Source organism: Oryctolagus cuniculus, chromosome 6 (genome assembly GCF_964237555.1).
Source record: "Oryctolagus cuniculus chromosome 6, mOryCun1.1, whole genome shotgun sequence".
NCBI classification, from domain to species: Eukaryota; Metazoa; Chordata; class Mammalia; order Lagomorpha; family Leporidae; genus Oryctolagus; species Oryctolagus cuniculus.
The window spans coordinates 53,704,955-53,725,115 of NC_091437.1; positions in this window are offsets into that span (position 1 = coordinate 53,704,955).

Genomic DNA, 20,161 nt, shown 5'->3' on the forward strand with positions numbered 1-20,161 from the left:
CAATTCCACAGAAGTATCCTGTGTGTACATTATAGATGAGGAGACTGTGATTCATAAACCTATAGTTGTTTGACCCAAGAACCCATACACCGGGACAGGGTGCGTCGTGAGTCTTACATTTTATAGCCCCAACAACCATGCTGTTAACCATTGCCCTGTACCACCCCCGTAATTTAAACTATGCTTTTTCCATGGAAATAAAATCAATAGCTGATTAATCTAAAATTTGCTCATGCAAATCCCACTTGTAAATGGCTATAGTTACGCATAATTTCTTGTCTGCAATTTTACATGATTGAACTCTGGAGAGGCGGTTTTGGTGTCCTCCCTTTTGTCCATATCAGAATATTGTTTGCCTCAAGCCACGAAGTGAATGTAGACAAACAATTCCATATGTTGCTCTGGCCTGTGTCAAGGTCGTTCTGTGATCATCTGCTTACCACTTAAATCTAGGCTTTAGTCCATGTGAAAAATAAGAGAATAATTTATGAACCTTGCAAAATGACGTTCTTCAAGCTATATTTTTCTTTATGGCTGGAACAAGTGAAGGTATTTTATGCTCAATTAATAAAAGATATTTGAAGTTTAAAATATAGAGGAAAATTGCAAAGGAAAGTATTTTTTCCCCCTCCTAGCCTCGTGTCCATTGGGTCAGTTGTCTGATTTAAGGGAATCCCTTTGGGAGGGAGCAAGGAGATTGAGAATATGGCTATTTTAACACCTTTAAAGAACAGATCTATTCAGTTGCAAGATTATAATTTACATAAATACTGAAAGTTAAATAAATTCTATTACAGCCACCACCCTAAATTTTCTATTACAGATAGCAATTAAATGAAGGCCTGCCAGTACTGTGCTGTTAAAATGGCTTTTACTGCATGGTGTGATGTCTCTAGCCTTGTTCTTTCCTTTTCCTATAAAGATGTATTTCTTTATTTAAAAGGCAGCGTGGAGGGGAAGAGAGAGAGATTGATCTTTCATCTTCTGGTTCTCTTGCCAAATGTCCACAACAGCCAGTCTGAGCAAGGCAAAAGTCAAGAGTCTGGAACACCATCCATGTCTCCCCCATGAGTGGTGGAGGCAAAAGTAACCGGACCATCTCCTGCTGCTTTTCCAGGCTCATCAGCAGAGAGCTGGATCAGGAGCCAAGCAGGGACTGTGGCGTAGCAGGTAAAGCCGCTGTCTGCAGTGCCGGCATCCCATATGGGCAACAGTTAATCCTGGCTGCTCCACTTCCAATCCAGCTCTCTGCTAGGAAATCAGTGGAAGATGGCCCAAGTCCTTTGGCCCCTGCACCCATGTGTGGGACATGGAAGAAGCTCCTGGCTCCTGGCTTCAGATCAGCACAGCCCCGGCTGTTGTGGCCATCTGGGGAGTGAACCAGCAGGTAGAAGACCCCTCTCTCTGTCTCTCTGCCTCTCTGTAACTCTGCCTTTCAAATAAATAAATCTTAAAAAAAAAAAAAAAAAGGAGCCAAGCTGCAGAGACTTGAACCAGTATTTCAGTTGGGTATTACATGTTCTGGGCTAACCTGCTGCACTCAGTGCTGGTGACCAGCTTTGTGCTCACTCAGGGTTGCTGTGGCCATTCAGGACCTTTCATGGTTCCATACAGTCCTTAGGATTATCTTTGCTGTTTCTCTGAAAATGTCACCGAGATCTTTATTGAGATTTCTTTAAATCTAGATCACTTTGGGTCTATTAGTCATTTCTCACACCATTCATTCTTCCTGTCTATAATTAGAGATGTTGTTCCGTTTCTTTGTGCATATATATTTCTGTAATCAACGTTGTATGGTTTTCACTGTGATAATCTTTTACTTCCTGTGTTAAATTTATTACTAAGCATGTTTTTGATGTTGCTGTGATGGAATTGTTTTCTTGATTTCTTTTTTTTTTTTTTTTTTTTTTTTTGGATAGTTCACCACTAGTGTGTAGAAATACGACTTGCTTTGTGTGCTGAATTTGTTTTCTGCTACTTTATGGAGCTTATTAGTTCTAAGAGGTTTTTTAGTGGAGTATTTTTCTATTTTAGTGGAAGAGTTTTCTATGCACAAGACTGTTTTAAAATGGCATAGTTATGGCATAAAAACAAAGATATGAACTAATGGAGCAGAGAGTCCAGACATTAATGCAAACAGTTACAATCAGTTGGTCCTCTACAAAGATGCTAACAACAAAGAGTAGGGATGGAACATTCTGATTAATAAATGGTCTTCAGGAAACCAGGTTTCCATGTGCAAAAGAATTAAAATGGATCTGTACCTCACCCCATGTGCAAAACCAACTCAAATGATTACTGACTTAAATATAAGACATAAAAATGCAAAACTTTGAGAAGAAAAATGACAGGAAAGAAAAAGCATAGAGGAAATTTGCTCCTTTAAATTGGTGTGAGCATGGATTTCTTGGAGTTAACATGAAAAATAAAGGCACCAAAAACAAAAACTGACGTGGGATTGGATCAAACTAAAAGATTCCGTAAAGCAAAGACGACAACAAAGTAAAGAAAAATTTATGGAATGTGAGAGGATATGCCCGTACCTTACATCTGGTAAGAGTTTAATATCCCAAATATATGAGGTATTCAAACAACTCAAGGAAACAGACTGCCCAGTGAACATAGGCAAAAGTCCTTTTAGACATTTCTCAAATGAAAATATACAAATGAACAGTAAATATACCGGAAAACTTTTCAGCATCATTAATCAGATAAATTCAAATTCAAATTACCCTGAGACTCATCTCAGGAGGACAGATGTTGTAAGTACCCATTTCTAAAGTTGGGAAGATTAAATGCTAGTTCAGTGCCTGGCACATGATTTTACCAAGGGCTCACAGTCAGAAGCATGTGTAGCCTCAAAAGAGAATACAATCAGTGCATATGTTATGCAATATTCATAACTTACAAGCTTTTTTTCTTTCTTAAGATGTTTTTGGTTTTGTTCCTTGTCTATTTCCACATTTCTGAAATGTCTTGGGAAAAATCCCAGATATTTAACATATACACAAGGGAACAGTGGAATGTGGGCACTGCACCTGCTCACCATCTAGTTGGCAGGGGGGACAAGACACTCGTCTAATGATGAACGATCTAACTTTCTGTTAATTAAGCTCACATCTCATCGAGCAGAAAGAGGGAGAGACAGAAACAACATGGAAATTTAAAATAATAAGAACTGTTTGGGGCTGGCATTGTGGTGTAATGGAGTAAAACTGATACCTAAGACCCTGGCGTACAATATGGGTGCTGGCTCATGTCCCAGCTGCTCTACTTCTGATCCAGCTCCCTGCTAATGGCCTGGAAAAAGCAACAGGATATCGCCAAAGTGATTGGGCCACGGTCAACCACATGTGAAACCCAGATAATCCCCTGGCACCTGACTTCAGCTTTACCCAGCACTAACCAATGGGGCCACCTGCAGTGTGAACCAGCAGATGGAAGATCTCTCCATGAGAAATCCCTTCCTCCCTCCCTCCCTCCCTGCCCCCTCTGTAACTCTTTCAAATAAATAAATGAAGTCTTTCAAAAAATAATAACTGCTATATACAACCAAGTTTTACAAATCTATATTAGCAGCAATAGTGATACATATAGATTTTTTTTGTAGTTTAAATTTTAGGTTTTCTTTCTGGGTTTGGCTTATTTCATTCAACATGATGTCCTCCAGTTGCATCCATTGAGTTATTGTTTGTAGCTGTTGCCTGTATTCCTATAAACTAGGGTCTGTTTGCTTCTTGTTAAACTTCTTATTCAGTGAAGTATCAAGCCTTTTTACTGTAATTTAAATTGAAAATATGTTTTCTCAAAAACTAAAAAAAGGGAGAAAGAAGGTGAGTGGGAAGGGAGAGAGAAAAGGAGGGAGGAAAGGAATATCATTAAATTCTTAGACTTGAACCTATAAAGCGTGTTGAATCTATTAAAAACCTAATAAAAATTAAAATTAAGAAGATAAAAAAATAAGAACTGCTATGAAGAAAATGACTGATAGAATAATATTGATGGGACAGTAAGCAGAGAAGGAGAGATATGCTGTAGAAAGTAGGAAGAAAAGATGTGTATGTGTCACTCTTTCCCCAGCTCCCGGCAATGCAGTCTACAAAGAGTTGACTCCAGCTTGGGAGAAGAAAAGTAAACTGTATCTGGACTTTAGAGCTAAAATCCAGTACCAATTGCACTGTGATGAGGGCCAGTGTCTGACAGTGTCCCCTAGGCCCCCAGGCCTGGGTCTGCAAACTGAAAGGCAGAGCCCTCTTTAGCCAGGAGGCTGAGAGGACCACCTCTACCACCCCTACCCCAGCATCTGCAAACCATGGAGCAAGACTCCCGCTGCTGGGCAGTGGCGGGGGGAAGGGAATGTGGATTTCACCTTGGAGCTCAGAGCCTTGTCCCTGGTGTGACACTCAGCACCTGATCAGTGCAAAGGTTGGTGCTCAGAGATGGAGCCTCCAGACTTGCCCAAACATCAGGAAGAGACTGCACCCTGATGTGATGGGCTCATCTTCTTCTGTATCACTGCCAGTTTCATGTGGACCCAGAGTGCACCTCAGTATTTGGCAGGGCCTAGTGACGTTGAGACACAGCTTGGTGCCAGACTGGCCAGGCGGGAGGCTGCCTGATGACCATTCCTCCATCATAAGACAGACAGAGAAGAGCCACGGCACTGTCTTGGACTCAGTGCAGGGATGGATAAAGCTGACATTCTCCAGATCCTAATGGTCCCTCACCTCTGGTTATTGCCCACTTGTGGCATTTCTGACCCAGTGCCCATGTCATGTAGTGCCCCATGGCTCTAATAATCAGACTTAGATTCCTGCCATCATCGCCTGTGGCTGGGCTTTGGACTGTGAGTTGATCTCGGCAGCCCACAGATTCTAGCACTGTGGGCTGTGGTCCTACCCCTGTGTTTGCCTGCTCTGTGCAGGCTGTGGGCTTTGGATTTAATCTAGCATTGTGACTTTGATGACTATAAAACTGGGTATGTGGGCCTGTTCTGGCCCTGGGGAAGGCTTGCAAAGAAGGACTAACCCTTTCCAATGCCGCCTCATTGCCTTCTGAGTAGTAACTCAACTGTGACTCGGGGAGACATCTGAACTGAGGGAGCAAGTGAGGCAGTGATGGCACATGGGCAGGAGAGAAATTTCATTTTGGGGAGCCATCTAGTGCCGAAGTGACAGCATTCCTAGACTCAGAGAAAAGAAGCAGACTAGTTGGAATGTTGCGGAGGACAGCCACAAAGAAACCCAGAGCACAGTGATGGGACAGAGAACTAATCCTTCACTACAAAGGCAACGTGAAGTACCAGCAAGCATCAAGGATGCTGAGGGAACTATGCCCTTACCTAACAAAGGAAACAAGGTGCTAAACCTAGCTAACTTTGATCTGATGTTAACAGTTTCTCAGATGCAGAGTATATACCTTTTTTTTTTTATTTCAAAGAGAGTAATAGCAAGAGAGCAAAAGTGAGAGAGAGATCTTCCATCCGGTGGTTCACTGTCTAAATATCCTTGACATCTGGGGCTGAGCTTGGCCAAAGCCAGGGACCAGGAATTCAGCATCTCCCTTTTGGGTGGAAGGGACCCCAATACCTGAGGCATCATCTGCTTCCCAGGGTGCTCATTTAGCAGGAAGCTGAATTGAGAGCAGAGGCAGGACTTGAAACCTTGTGCTATACTATGGGATGTAGATCAAGTGGTAGCTTAACCTCTGTGCCACAGTGTCCACCCCCAGATGAAGAATTTTAAAACTCTGTATTTATTTGAAACAGTTACAGAGAGAGAGATCATTCCATCTGCTGGTTCACTCTGCAGATGGCCACATTGGCCAGGGCTGGACCAGGCTGAAACCAGGAGCCAGGAGCCTCATCTAGGTCTCCAACATGGGTGGCAAGAGCCCATACACTTGTGCCATCTTACATTGCTCTTCCCAGGCCTTAAGCATGGAGCTTGATCAGAAGTGGAACAGCCAAGACTTGAACCAGTGGCTATATGGGATGTTGGTATTGCAAGGGGCAACTTTACCCACTGAACCACAACACTGACACCCCAATAAAGAATTTGAAACATCTTTAAGGAAACTCAGTGAACTTCAAGAAAACAGATAGTTGATGAAAAAGATACTGTTGGGGCCAGCACCAGGCTCACTTGGGTAATCCTCCACCTGAGGTGCCAGCACCCCATATGGACACTGGGTTCTAGTCCTGGTTGCTGCTCTTCCAGTCCAGCTCTCTGCTGTGGCCCAGGAGGGCAGCGGAGGATGGTCTGGGTGCTTGGGCCACTGCACCTGCATGGAAGACGGGGAGGAGGCACCTGGCTTCTAGCTTCGGATCGGCGTAGCTCCGGCCGTGAAGGCCATTTTTGGGGTGAACCAACAGAAAGAAGATCTCTCTCTCTCTCCCCCCCTCCCCCCTCCCCCTCCCCCCCTCCCCCCCTCTCTCTCCCCCACTGTCTAACTCTGTCAAATAAATAAAAAAAGATACTGTTCCTCAACAGTAGAGTCAAGGGCTGTAAACAGTGATCGAATCTCAAAATATCCATTTCACTCCAATGCATAACATTTTGAGTACCCTATTAGTTACCTTAGATTCGTGGAAACATATAATATCTGTCTTTTGGGACTGGCTTAAAAAGACGCACATAGACTGAAAGTTAAAGAATGGAATAATGTGTTTCTTATAAACGAAGCCCAAAATAAAACAAGAATAGCTCTATTTACATTGAGGAAAACAGAAAATTTAAATCAAAAGCAATAAAAAGTGACAAGAAAAAGAATTATACAATGATCAAATGTTGAGCAAGAGCAAATAACATTTGTAAAAAAAAGTAACCCAATATTGGGGCACCTAGACATATAAGGCAAAGATATTAACAGATTTAAAGAAAAAAGAGACTCCAATACAATAATCATAGGAGACTTTAGCACTCCACTTTCAGAAATGGACAGATCATCCAGGGAGAAAATCATCAAGGAAACCGCACATCAGAGAAACAGTTACGGTGCACCCCAAGTTAAGTAAATCTAATAGGCATCCACAGAACATTCGCCCAATAGCTTCCGAATATACACTCTTATCAAGAGCACCTGGCATATTCCCCAGGATAGATTATTTAGCAGGTCACAAAATGAATCTCAACAAAATTTTTAAAAAATATATCAAGTATCTTTTCTAGCTACCATACATTAAAACTAGAAGTCAATCACAGTAACTACAAAATGTGAAGCTTCAGAAATACATGGGAAGTAAACTACCTCCTCCAGAATAACCAAAGGATCAAGGAGATAATTAAGGAGGAAATTAAAATTTTTTCCTGAATGCAGTGGAAATAGGATGTACCAAAACCTATTCTGAAACAAGTCAAAAAAGTACCAATGGAAAGCTTATTGCAATCCAAGGTTACAGCCAAAAAGCATGAAGAACACATACCAAAAAACTTGCTTCTGCACCTTAAGGTATTAGAAAAACAAGGACAAATCAAACTCAAATTTTGTGGAAGGAAACAAATAATAAAACAATGAGCAGAAATAAATAGAGGCTTTGCAAACTCTTCCAAAAAAATCAAAGAAATGAAGAGTTGGTCATGGAAAAGATAAAATTAGCATATTTTTAGCTAATCTAAGAAAAAATATTGAAATAAATAAGAGACAACAAACAATGCATTTCAGTTGACACCAGAGAACTATAAAAGACTATTGGAGATTATTATGAACAATTAGGCAGCAACAAATTTGATAACCTAGAATCAGTGGACAAATTCACGAATATATACAACTTTCCAAGATTGAATCATACTTAAAGTCAAATAATAAGTAGTAAAATCAAATTAGTAATAAAAAGTCTCCTAATGAAAAAAAAAGTCCAGGGCCACATGGCTTAACTGCTGAATTCTACCAGCTAAGTAAGAACTAAAACAAATTGTTTCCCAAAAAAATCGACGAGAAAGGAATTCTTTCCAGCTCATTTTACAAGGCTAGCAGTATCTTGACACCAAAATCAAAGATGTGAGAAAGAAAGCTAAAGCAATATCCCTGATGAACACAGATTTTGAAATCCTCAACAAAGTATAAACAAACTGAATCCATCAGCAAACTTAAAAGATTATTCACCACAATAAAGCAGGATGAAAGGATGGTTCACACATAAGCAAGTCAATACGCGCGACATACCAAATCCATAGAATGAAGAATAAATATCATCTAATCATCTCAATGAGTGCAGAAAAGGCCTTTAAGAAAACTCAGTATCACTTCATGTTTAAAAAAACTAAACAAATGAACAAAAAACCTTCAAACAAATTGAGTATAGAAGGGATGCAAGAATAGTACATGGACAACATAATAAAAGGAATTCATAACAAAGTAGCTGCTATTATCCTAATAAGTGGGGAAAAGCTGAAGGGTTTGACTCCATGATCTAGAACAGGACAAGGAGCCCTGCTTCAAACACTTCTATTTAATTTAATGCTAGAGGTCCTTATTAGAGCAATTAGGCAAGAAAGGTCAAATTGTCACTGTTTGCAGAAGACAAGATCTTATATGTAGAAAATCTTGAAGAATCCATCAAAAAACTTTTAGAACTAATAAAATATTTTGGTAAAGTTGAAGAATTTGAAGCCAACATCCCCCAATCAATACCCTTGTTACACAGTCAGTAATCTGAAAAAGAAACTAAACATGCAGCTCCATTCTCTCTTTTTTTAATATTTTATTTTATTGACAGGCAGAGTAGACAGTGAGAGAGACAGAAAAGTCTTCCTTTTCCGTTGGTTCACCCCACAATGGCCGCTGTGGCCATTATGCTGCAGCCAGCACACCGTGCTGATCTGAAGGCAGGAGCCAGGTGCTTCTCCTGATCTCCATGCGGGTGGAGGGCCCAACCACTTGGGCCATCCAGCACTGCACTCCCTGGCCACAGCAGAGAGCTGGCCTGGAAGAGGGGCAACTGGGACAGAATCCGGCGCCCCGACTGGGACTAGAACCCAGGGTGCCAGCACCGCAGGCGGAGGATTAGCCTATTGAATCGCGGCGCCGTCTGCTCCATTTTCAGTAGCTACAAAAAAAGAAAAGAATAAAAGTTAGCCTAGAAATAAATTTGACTGAAAATTGAAAAATCTTTCCAATTAAAACTCCAAAACACTGGTGAAAGAAATTGAAGAAGACACAAAGAAATGCAAAGACATCCAATTTTCATGGATTGGAATTAATATCATTAATATGCCCATAATGCCCAAAGCAAATACACATTTTTATATGAATTGTGCAATGCAAATGCCAATGACATGTTTTACAGAGCTAGAAAAAACATGACTAAAATCTGTATGGAACCACAAAAAGACCCTCAATAGTCAGGCCTATTCTTGATCAAAAAGAAGCAAGCAGGAGGCATTATATTACCCAAATTTGAAATAAAATACAGTACTACTGTAATTAAATAAAACCAGATACATAAACCAATGGAAAAAAATAAAGACCCTAATAGTACGTAAACACATCTAAGAATACACATTGGCAAAAGGAAAGCCTTCTCGAAATTATGCTGGAAAAATGTTTATCTGCATGAAGAAAAATGAAACTATACCCATGTGCATCTGTACAAAAATATGCTAGGAATGGATTAAAGTCATAAAAGTAAGATCTGAAACTTTGAAATTACTAGAAAGAAATTTAGGAAAAATTCTTCAGGATATTGAAATGAGCACACATTTTTCAGATCCAACACTGAAACCACGTGAAACAAAAGCAGAAATGGAAAACCAGTTGGCAGCAGATTTAGGCATTTCTCAACAAAGTAAATACACACGGCAGTAGGTACCTGTAAAGATGCTCAGCATCACCAATCATCAGGGAAGTGAAAATCAAAACCACCGTGAGATATCACCTTACTCTAGTCACATTGCTATTCTCAAAAAGAAGAAAGATAACAAGCGTTGGCGAGGGTGTGGAGAAAAGGGAACCCTTGCACACTCTTGGGGAGAATGTAAATTAGTACAGCCATTGTGGAAAACGTTATGGAAATGTCTCACAAAAGTTAAAACAGAACTACCATTCAATCCAGCAAACTCACTACAGGATTTATATCCAAGGGGACATCAGCACTCTTCACAATAGACAGGAAAAGGAAGCAAACTGATCGCCTATCTACTTATTAGATAAATCAAACATGGTACATATGTACAATGGGATACTACAGGGCCATTAAAATGATGAAATTGTGCCATTTCCAATAACTTTCATTGGACATGAGATGATTACGTTAAGAAAAATAAGCCAAGCACAGAAGGACAAGGCCTGTATGATTTCATTGGTGTATGGAAAATTAGCAAGTTGATCGCACAAGTTGTAATGGTGATGAGCAGAGGCTAGGCAGTGTAGGTGAGAGGCAGGAATTAGGAAATGGTTGTTGCTTAATGACAACTAAGTTATAGTTAGGTGAGAGTAAGCAATTCTGATGGTGTGTTGCACAACAGGGGTACTACAGGCAGTGATAACATACTATATATTTCCATGAAGACAAAAGCTGGTAGAAAGGATTTGAATGTTTTTACCACAAAGCATTTTTTTTCCAGAAACCTTTTACATAAGACTACAAACTTCATACATTTCATAGTTACAACTTTAGGAACATGTGATTTTTCTCACTATACCTGCCTTCCCACCTAGGTATTGATGTATTTAACCTGGATATTATGTAGTATATAAAACATTACATGGTACTCCATAAAAATGTAGATTTTTTTGTCACTTAAAAATGAAATTGTTATGTCATCATTTTAAACAGGATGATGAGAGAAAGCCTCATGGAAGAGGTGAAATTCAATATGGCACCTTTAAAATAAGAAAGAATGTGCTATGTTCAGTTTTGAGGGAGAGCATTCTGGGAAAAGGCAATAAAGTGAAAATGAGTTGGTGTTGCTGAAAAACAGAGAGCAAGTACATAGCACAAAGCAGATGAGCGAGGGATGATGAGACAAAGGAGACAGTCAGGTGGATAGTAGGTCTTAGTAAGGGGCAGAGATTTTCATTACAATAAGAAACCATTAGCAGGTGATTTACAACTGGAGGATTAATCTTGGGCTTTAAGAGTTACCTAAGAGGGACAGGCACTGTGGCCCAGCACATAAGGCCGCCGCCTGCGGTGCTGGCATCCCATGTGGGCACTGCTTCAAGTTCCGGCTACTCCACTTCCAATCCAGCTCTCTGCTATGGCCTGGGAAAGCAGTAGAGGATGGCCCAAGTCCTTGGGCCTCTGTACCTGTGTGTGAGACCTGGAAGCTCCTGGCTCCTAGCTTCAGTGTTCAGATTGGCACAGCTCCAGCCCTTGCAGCCAGCTGGGGAGTGAACCAGCAGATGGAAGACCCCTCTCTGCCTCTCCTTCTCTCTCTGTGTAACTCTGACTTTCAAATAAATAAATCTTTAAAAATAAAAAAAAAGAGTTACCTAAGAACATTTTCTGAAAACCTCAAACAGAACGTGATATGGAAACCTATTAAGAGGGCTGTGAGGCATGATGCTGCACTGCAACTAGAGTTTAGGCCTTCAGACCCAGAGGCCACTTGTTAGGATATCATTGATACATTCAACACATTACAGAACAGGGAAAACTTAGCATTACACTAAGTGCTTAGTGAGGGCTCTTTTTTTAACTTGTTAGTTTGTGTTCCTGGCTAGTATTTAAGCTTCAAGACATGTCACCCTTCATCATCAGTTGTGATAGCCCTAGAACCTAAAAAATGCTTAATGCATAGATGTAGGGGTACTTAGCACTTCTTCACTGACCTGAATCAGAGAAAATTGTTATAATTAACGTACTTGATACATAGTATTGTGTGAAAATGTCTCCTCTTTTTTGTAAAACAAAAAAAGTGTCCTCCTTCCTGCCCATGCTACCCCCTCCTCCTCCTTCCTTTCTTATTCTTTAAATTTTCACAATGATATACTTTCAGTTTATTTTTATAATTGTAAGCTTAAACGTCCACTAAGTAAAGAATTCAATAAATAGTAACAAGGAAAAAATCACTGTTCCTCAATAGCAGAGGCAAAAAAAGTGTCCTATTTTTTAGTGTAAACATATTAAAGAATGGTTTTTCCCCCAATTTTTTTGTTTTTATAGGACTTTACTACATTAATCCCTTTGTTACATTAGTTCTGTGTCAGGTAGTATAGCTTAGGCCTGCGAATTTAATTCTCTGTGATATAGGTCTATTTTGGTTATCAGTTAAGTGAAGTCAGTTAACTCCACACTTCTTTTCATAAACAGTTTCTCTTCATAGCCACCTAATCATGCCCTGTTTTCATTCTGCACTGTTTGCAGGAAGTCATGAAATGGAGAACATTGTGTCTTTTCCTCATTCCGTCTTTATTTCCTGGACCTCACATGCAGTTATTACAGAAAGCTGTTTAAAATGGCATTGTATTTTCATTTTCCTCTGAGCTTTCCCTTCATTTGTACAGTCTCCAGGTCATCTGTTCTGTGGGCATTCGTGCAAAGTTCTCTTTCATGATGCCCATTCAACAGCACTGCAGTGCTTTCTTCTCTCTTCTTGTTCTCTCAGGTGCTTTATTTTTGACCATGAGGACTTTGCTAAACTTCGTCTCTGAAGACCTTTGTTTGCCCTCTTATAGCTGGGTTAGTTGCCCCTGTTTTTCCTCCTACCAGCCATTATCACATGCCATTGTAATTTCTACTTGGTTTCAGTTTCCTGTGCTAGGCTGTAAACTCCCCAATGGTTGAAACTAAATCATGTTTACAGTTCTCACAATTCCTAACACAGTGACTACCAAACAGCGGACAAAACCTATTGAGGCCGGAGCCGTGGCTCACTAGGCTAACCCTCCACCTTGCAGCGCCGGCACACCGGGTTCTAGTCCCGGTCGGGGCGCTGCATTCTGTCCTGGTTGCCCCTCTTCCAGGCCAACTCTCTGCTGTGGCCAGGGAGTGCAGTGGAGATTGGCTCAAGTACTTGGGCCCTGCACCCCATGGGAGACCAGGATAAGTACCTGATTCCTGCCTTCGGATCAGCATGGTGTGCCAGCTGCAGCGCGCCAGCCGCGGTGGCCATTGGAGGGTGAACCAACGGCAAAGGAAGACCTTTCTCTCTCTCTCTCTCTCTCACTGTCCACTCTGCCTGACACAAAAAAAAAAAAAAAAAAAAAAAAAAAAAAAAAAAACCTATTGAGTGAACGAATCAATGAATTAATTAGCTGTCATTTTCTGAGGCTGGTTATAATTTAATTTGTTCTTATTGTCTGGAGCATTAAAGAGTGGCTTTATTCCTAACCTGTGACTTTCCCAGTCTTCTGAGTTCTGTTTTTTTGATTTTCTTTACTTTATGTAGTTTGAGACTTAGCACATTACTTGATCTTTTAAATCTATGATAGAATAGAAAGGAAAGACAATCTACTATTGGTGTAAATTTGCTCTTAGGCGCCATTTCTCTAGAAGAGCAGACAGGAGTTGAGTAGCTGCTGAGGTTCGTGAGCAGGCGATGTCATTTTTTTAAAAAATGAGAACAGGGCATCATTTCCGCATTCACTTTCACTCCTCTGATATTCCAGCTTGCCAAAGCTGTGGTTTGATTGTTGACATTCAACGTGTGAGAACTGTGGATTCGTCTGCCTTTATACAGGAAATCAGTGTGGCTGTATGAGGAGGGGTGAGAAATGGTGTGTTCGAGCTCATGAATAAAAACTGTGTAGCCTGATGTTGCTGACAAAGAGCTGAAGTTACTAAAGCAATTGATATACTCCCAGGGAAATATGGGTGAAAAAAATACTTACTATTTTTTTCTTTTTTTCCCCCCTCTTCTAGCTCTTTTTGTCAGCCTTCAATTCAACTCAAGGAACCAGGAACCAAGGAGGAAGGAAGTAATTGACATTCAAAGCCTCTATTTTTAGACACCTTTACACTTTCCTTTGCTTCTAACTAGCGAGGATTTTTCCAAACAAGCTTTTAATTAGCAGGTGAGTTTAATTGATATGTGGGTTTCTCGGAAGGGGAAGAGACCTCGATGTGGAGATGGAGTGGGAAGGGACTCCATTGCTCTCTCTCACAATAGAAGGCCATTAATTCATTTGCACCTGGATGTTTTAAAGGATCAATTTACTGTAGCAAAGAAAGAAGGCAGAGAATCAAAAGGTTGGAATCTGTCAAGGAAGAGAGGCACTATAATTTCACATGCTATGCGGATGATTTAAAACTTGAAAAAATATTGCTACCCACATCCAATATAGAAACTAAACTATTTGCATATAGTCAGGTTGTGTCCAAATGCTGAAAATGATTAATGTTTCAAAATCAATGAAATTAATTTTTTCGGCCGGCGCCACGGCTCACTAGGCTAATCCTCCACCTTGCGGCGCCGACACACCGGGTTCTAGTCCCGGTCGGGGCGCTGCATTCTGTCCTGGTTGCCCCTCTTCCAGGCCAGCTCTCTGCTGTGGCCCGGGAGTGCAGTGGAGGATGGCCCAAGTCCTTGGGCCCTGCACCCCATGGGAGACCAGGAGAAGCACCTGGCTCCTGCCTTTGGATCAGCGCGGTGCGCCAGCTGCAGCACGCCGGCCGCGGCGGCCATTGGAGGGTGAACCAACGGCAAAGGAAGACCTTTCTCTCTGTCTCTCTCTCTCACTGTCCACTCTGCCTGTCAAAAAAAAAAAAAAAAATTAATTTTTTCAACTTTTCAGTCTGCGGGAAGGTTTAAAAAATTCACATAAAACACCTATTACAATATCTTTCATTGCTCTTAAATATGAGTTTTATCTGAGTACTCTAGTGATGATTTCAATGCAAGACAATTTTTTCAAAGTTAAATCTAAAGTAAATCTTCTTGGTTTTCCATGGGAAGGTGTGAGGGGTTGGACAGGAGGGTGTATATCCTATGTGCAGTTTCGTAAAATGGGGCATTGCAATAAGCATAAGTAGGCATATATGCCATGAAAGAGGAAACATTGCTTGAATGTAATAGTAAAAAGACGGACTAAATTCAGTAGAAAACAAAATAATAAACTGAAGGCATATAGGCTCTCTTACAGAATTAACTGAATGAATAGTACAACAGTCTAGCTTTACAAATGAGTGTCAGCTAGAGAAGCTCTGAAATCCTAATAGGTAGCAGAAACTAGCAGAGGGTCCCTTAAGGTATCCTACCACAAGGGTTTAACTCATAGGCTTTTCCTTATTTAGTTGAAAATGTCTATTTTTTTGATATGGTATGTGATTGGTCTAGCTTGATTCATGTGCCATTGAATGGAGTGGTGGAATTGGTTCGTTAGTTCTGTCAGTAACCATAATGAGGGAGAAATATCATTTTAAATAAAACACTAATGCAAGTTTTGAGACACCCTGAAGTTTTATGTATGTTTATAAACACAGTTAACATGTAAACCATATATGTGTGTTTGTACTTAGCAAACATTTTTCTAGTACTCAGCACCAGTACTCCCTGTGTGCTTCAATATGTTCACAAGTGTAGGGCAGTCGTGCTGAAGCCCTGTGGCACAGCAAGCATTGTTAAAGTTCATATTCTCCATTAGCCATAGAGAAAGACTGCATTCTTATGGCAAAAAATTCTCCTTTCATTCCCTACAGCTAGCAACCATAAAAAATGGCTGCACTTTCACCCTTTAAGATGCTTTTTCAGATTATTTGATATTTATTCTTTTTTTAAAAAAAAGCCTTAAATAATAGCCTAGATCCTGCAGAGTTCACTACAGAGCTGTCATAGACTTGAATTTATTGGACAAATGGGAGTTACGTGGAACAAAGAGTCCTAGCAGAGAAGCGTACTACATAAACATGTCCTTATTCTAAGTTTCTGTTGTAGACAAGGGCCCAAAGTGAAACTCTCAGTTAATACTATTCCATTGGAAAGTAGTGTTTTTGTCTATAATAAGAAAGGACAGTTTAATGTCCCAAGAATGATCTAACACTCTTCAGGATAAATTTTGGGTATTCTTCATACTTACTGTGAAGACGGTCATCTATATCTATCTATCCATCTATCTCTTTTTTATTACAGAAATAGAGTTTAAATGATGCTTTGAAAAACTGTTATCTGACCTCCTTGTTAGTCCAAATACTTTTTGGTAGAAATGTATTACTGTCTTGGGCATAGTATTTAATTTCTAATTTGGCTATCTTGGTTTATGTGTAAGCACTTTGGATATTTGTAAGAGAAAGCTGATGAGAACATTGCACTGAATTACAGTTCTGCCTTGTATGATCTGTGGTCTTTTCTTTTTATCCTTGTCTAGAATGTTAGCAATACAAACTCTCACAGCAAGCAGCTACCTGATTCTAGTGTGTGCCAGCAATAGGAAGGTAATGAAAATAAGAACCCTTGAACGCTGTAATTGGTGATCCAACTGCCTAGACTACTGAAAATTAATTGGCCAGATGTTCCCTACCCAACTGTAATGGGGGATAATGTAGGAGACCGAGTTTCCAACCTTCCCCAGGTGTGCACATTTGAGCAGAGAAAAGTGATTATGAGTGACATGATGACAGGTGCAGTGCCCATGTTCCACAGTGCTCTTGTGTATCTGTTATATATTTAGGATTTTTCCCCTGAGGCATTTCAGAGATATGAAAATAGACAAGGAACAAAACCAAAAGGCTTTTAAAATAGAAGAATACTTAGAAGTGTGAATATTCCATTATGGGTATATTAATTATATCATTATCTTAGGTTACACCTGTGCCTGTCACTGTTACCTCCTGTTGTAATTATGGGTCAGGCAGTGCGCTAAGTGCTCTTATCTTACCAGATTTAGAGGAGTGCATATCATCTCTACTTTTTAGATGTGTCAGCTGACATGTAGAGAGATGGAGTCAATTTCTCACCTTTACACAGAAAGTAAGAGAGTAGACCTTAAGGCTCAGGCATTGGACTATGTGGGCTTGTCTACTATACAACATACATTCCAAAATACCAAACAGACCTTTCTAAGCCACAGTCATGATGATAAGCCCATTATTTGTATTTTCTCATATAAGGCTTGCACCTACCAAGAGATAACCCAAAATATTCAAGCCATATCCCAGATGAAGTCATGGATGCTGTAAGAAATTGCTGAAGTTGACCAAGTTCCCATGCTATTACAGAACTCAGTAGGTACTCAAACTTAGCTTTCTTTCACCCCAAAGTCCAGATCTCAGCCCATTTGAGTAGTGCTACAGAAAGGGTATATATTTTGGATGTAAAAATGCAACATTATTTTTTTAAAAACCTAAGTCTGGTTTTCCTTATTGTCTTCATTCAACTGTTTAAATTCACAACAAAAACAATTATTCTGCCATCTTCTCCTGTGCAATATTTCCTTTCTGTGTTAATTCCAAATGAAGTCCAAAGCATGCCCTGATTACTCCATGCAATTGCCCTCAAGGACTATTTAGGAAGAAAATGTTGTTCTTCTAATAAAACAGCATAGCTGTCTCAAAAGAGCCTTTAATCCATCTTTTTAAAAGATGTGGACTTTCTAAAATAATGTCGCCCCCATTTGTCTTTTATGAAAGAAGATATTTCAAAACCTGGAACACCTATCATAATAAACCATTAAGAAGACTCCTGCATTTCAGTGTATTTTTAGAATTTCATATTTCACCAAATGTTGTTATATATAATTCATGGTAGTGGGATATGATGGGATGTGACAGTCTTCTCATTTGTGAAGAAGGACCAAATAACTCATTGTCCCACATCCAAAAATAAATTATTACTGTCCCCAAGCATAAGATTCTGTTTGTGAGTTTCCTCACCTTAATGGATTTTCTTTTCTACATAATGCTTTCTGCAGAACAGTGTCACCCTTAATATCAATTTGGCTATTGTGAGAGAAGAAAAATCCTGGGAAATTAGCTGTCCTGATCTAAAAAATAGAGTATGGACGAAGTAGTCTCAACCTGTTGAAGTAAAGAGAGGCCTCAAATGATCATTGTTCTGTAGGATTTCATTCATGGTTTCTTTCACCTGCCAAACACGTGGAGAGCAAACCCAGTTGTCCTGTGCAGACTGTCTGCTTGAGCTGAAACACGGACTAGGGTTCTTCTTCCTATCATCAATTTCAAAGCATCCTATCATCAGTTTTTTTTTCTTAAGATTTTGTTTTTTATTTGCAAGGTGGAGTTACACAGAGAGAAGGATAAATAGAGAAAGAAGAGAGATCTTCCATCCTTCCTCCCTCTGGTTCACTTCCCAAAGGGCCACAATGGCCAGAGCTGGACCAGGTCAAAGCCAGGAGGAGCCTGAAGCCCCTTCTAGGTGCAGGAGCCCAAGCACTTGGCCATCTTGCACTGTTTTCCCAGACTCATTAGCAGGGAGCTAGATTGGAATTGGAGCATACGGAACTCAAACCAACATGCAAATGGGATGCCTGCTTCACAGGCAGAGGCTTAACCTGTTATGCAGCAGTGCCGCCCTCATCCCTGGAGTCAGTTTTAACATACACTTCTCTTCTTGAGTCTAGAACTTTCAACCATTAAATGTAGGATTTTTAATGTCATGATTTAATCCACAGGGCTCTTCAAAGTACGTGTGAATATGATTAAATACAAATTCTCCCTAAATGGCATCAGTATGACGAGCATATATGCCTCACTAAGTTTTGACTGTATTTTCACTTTCTCTTCTTCACAATCATTCATATTACGGTTTTTAATTTTACCTGATGTGAATTATAGTCTGCGATGTCTTAGTTGATCAACTTCCTTGAGGACAAATGTTTCTTATTTTTTATTCTCAATTTATTCCATATTCATAAAAGCACTCAATAACTCTTTTCAAATTAAAGTAAAATTAATTTAATGCTGTTCAAGAAACAGAAACAGCCCCATGCTGCCTCCTGAGGGGTAAAGGTCAAATGTAGAAGGAGAAGATGGCTAGTGAGAAGTATTTGCAGGGAATACTAACTTAGACCTGTGTTAGATTTTTTTCTCTGAAAATTTTTCTTGGGAAATCATATCATGATACATTTTTTTTATTTTTTTATTTTTTGACAGGCAGAGTGGACAGTGAGAGAGAGAGACAGAGAGAAAGGTCTTCCTTTGCCGTTGGTTCACCCTCCAATGGCCGCCGCGGCTGGCGCGCTGCGGCCGGTGCACTGCGCTGATCCAAAGGCAGGAGCCAGGTACTTATCCTGGTCTCCCATGGGGTTCAGGGCCCAAGTATTTGAGCCAATCTCCACTGCACTCCCTGGCCACAGCAGAGAGCTGGCCTGGAAGAGGGGCAACCGGGACAGAATCCAGCGCCGGGACTAGAACCCGGTGTGTCGGCGCTGCAAGGTGGAGGATTAGCCTAGTGAGCCATGGTGCCAGCCCATGATACATTTTTAAGCTTTTTATTATGAAAAATTTCAAGCACATGGTGATAGAATGACTAACGGTAAATATCCAATCTTTTATCATGAATAGGATGTATGTATATCTATATATTTACGTATTACATATAAGTAATTTTCATATTTAAGTAGTTATATATAATAATTCAGTCATGATAGAGAGATTAAAAGATATGTGGAGGTAGTATGTGTGTGTGTATTCTGTTTGCTACCAGTGTATGTACGTGTGGAAGGAACACTGATCACTTAGATCTATGAGGATATATGTAGGGAGGAGGAGAAACAATATCCAAGCTAAGAGTCCTGGTATCAGCAGTAACCACACCTCAGGTGGACTTCCTGTACTTTGATATCATCTGAGTATAAAACATGATAATTCTGAAAGTTGTTTGGTCACTGACCTCTGCTAAGTTCACACATTGAGCTTTGTAAAGGTCACTGCAATCAGAATTTAAAATGATGAGAGGATCCTAGTAATATCTCTTAAGATAGTCACACTGTAAACCACTGCCCCATTTTGCATTAATTATGGTTAGTTTTCAGTTATCAGATGCTTAAGCTGAATATACAAGCAATAATTTTTCAACAGACTGTACAAAGTTTGATTCTGTACTTGGGCCTGCTGTAAGCAATAGAATTCTCCTACTTAATGTCTTTGACATTTAACATAAAGACTGAAAGATTGGGGTTGGCACTGTGGTGCAGCAGGTGAGCCATGCTGGGGAGTGCTGACATCCCACATTGGAGTGCCAGTAGAGTTTGAGTCCTGGCTCTTACTTTCCATTCTCTCTTCCTGCTAATGCATCCTGGGAGGCAACAGATGATGGCTAAAGTC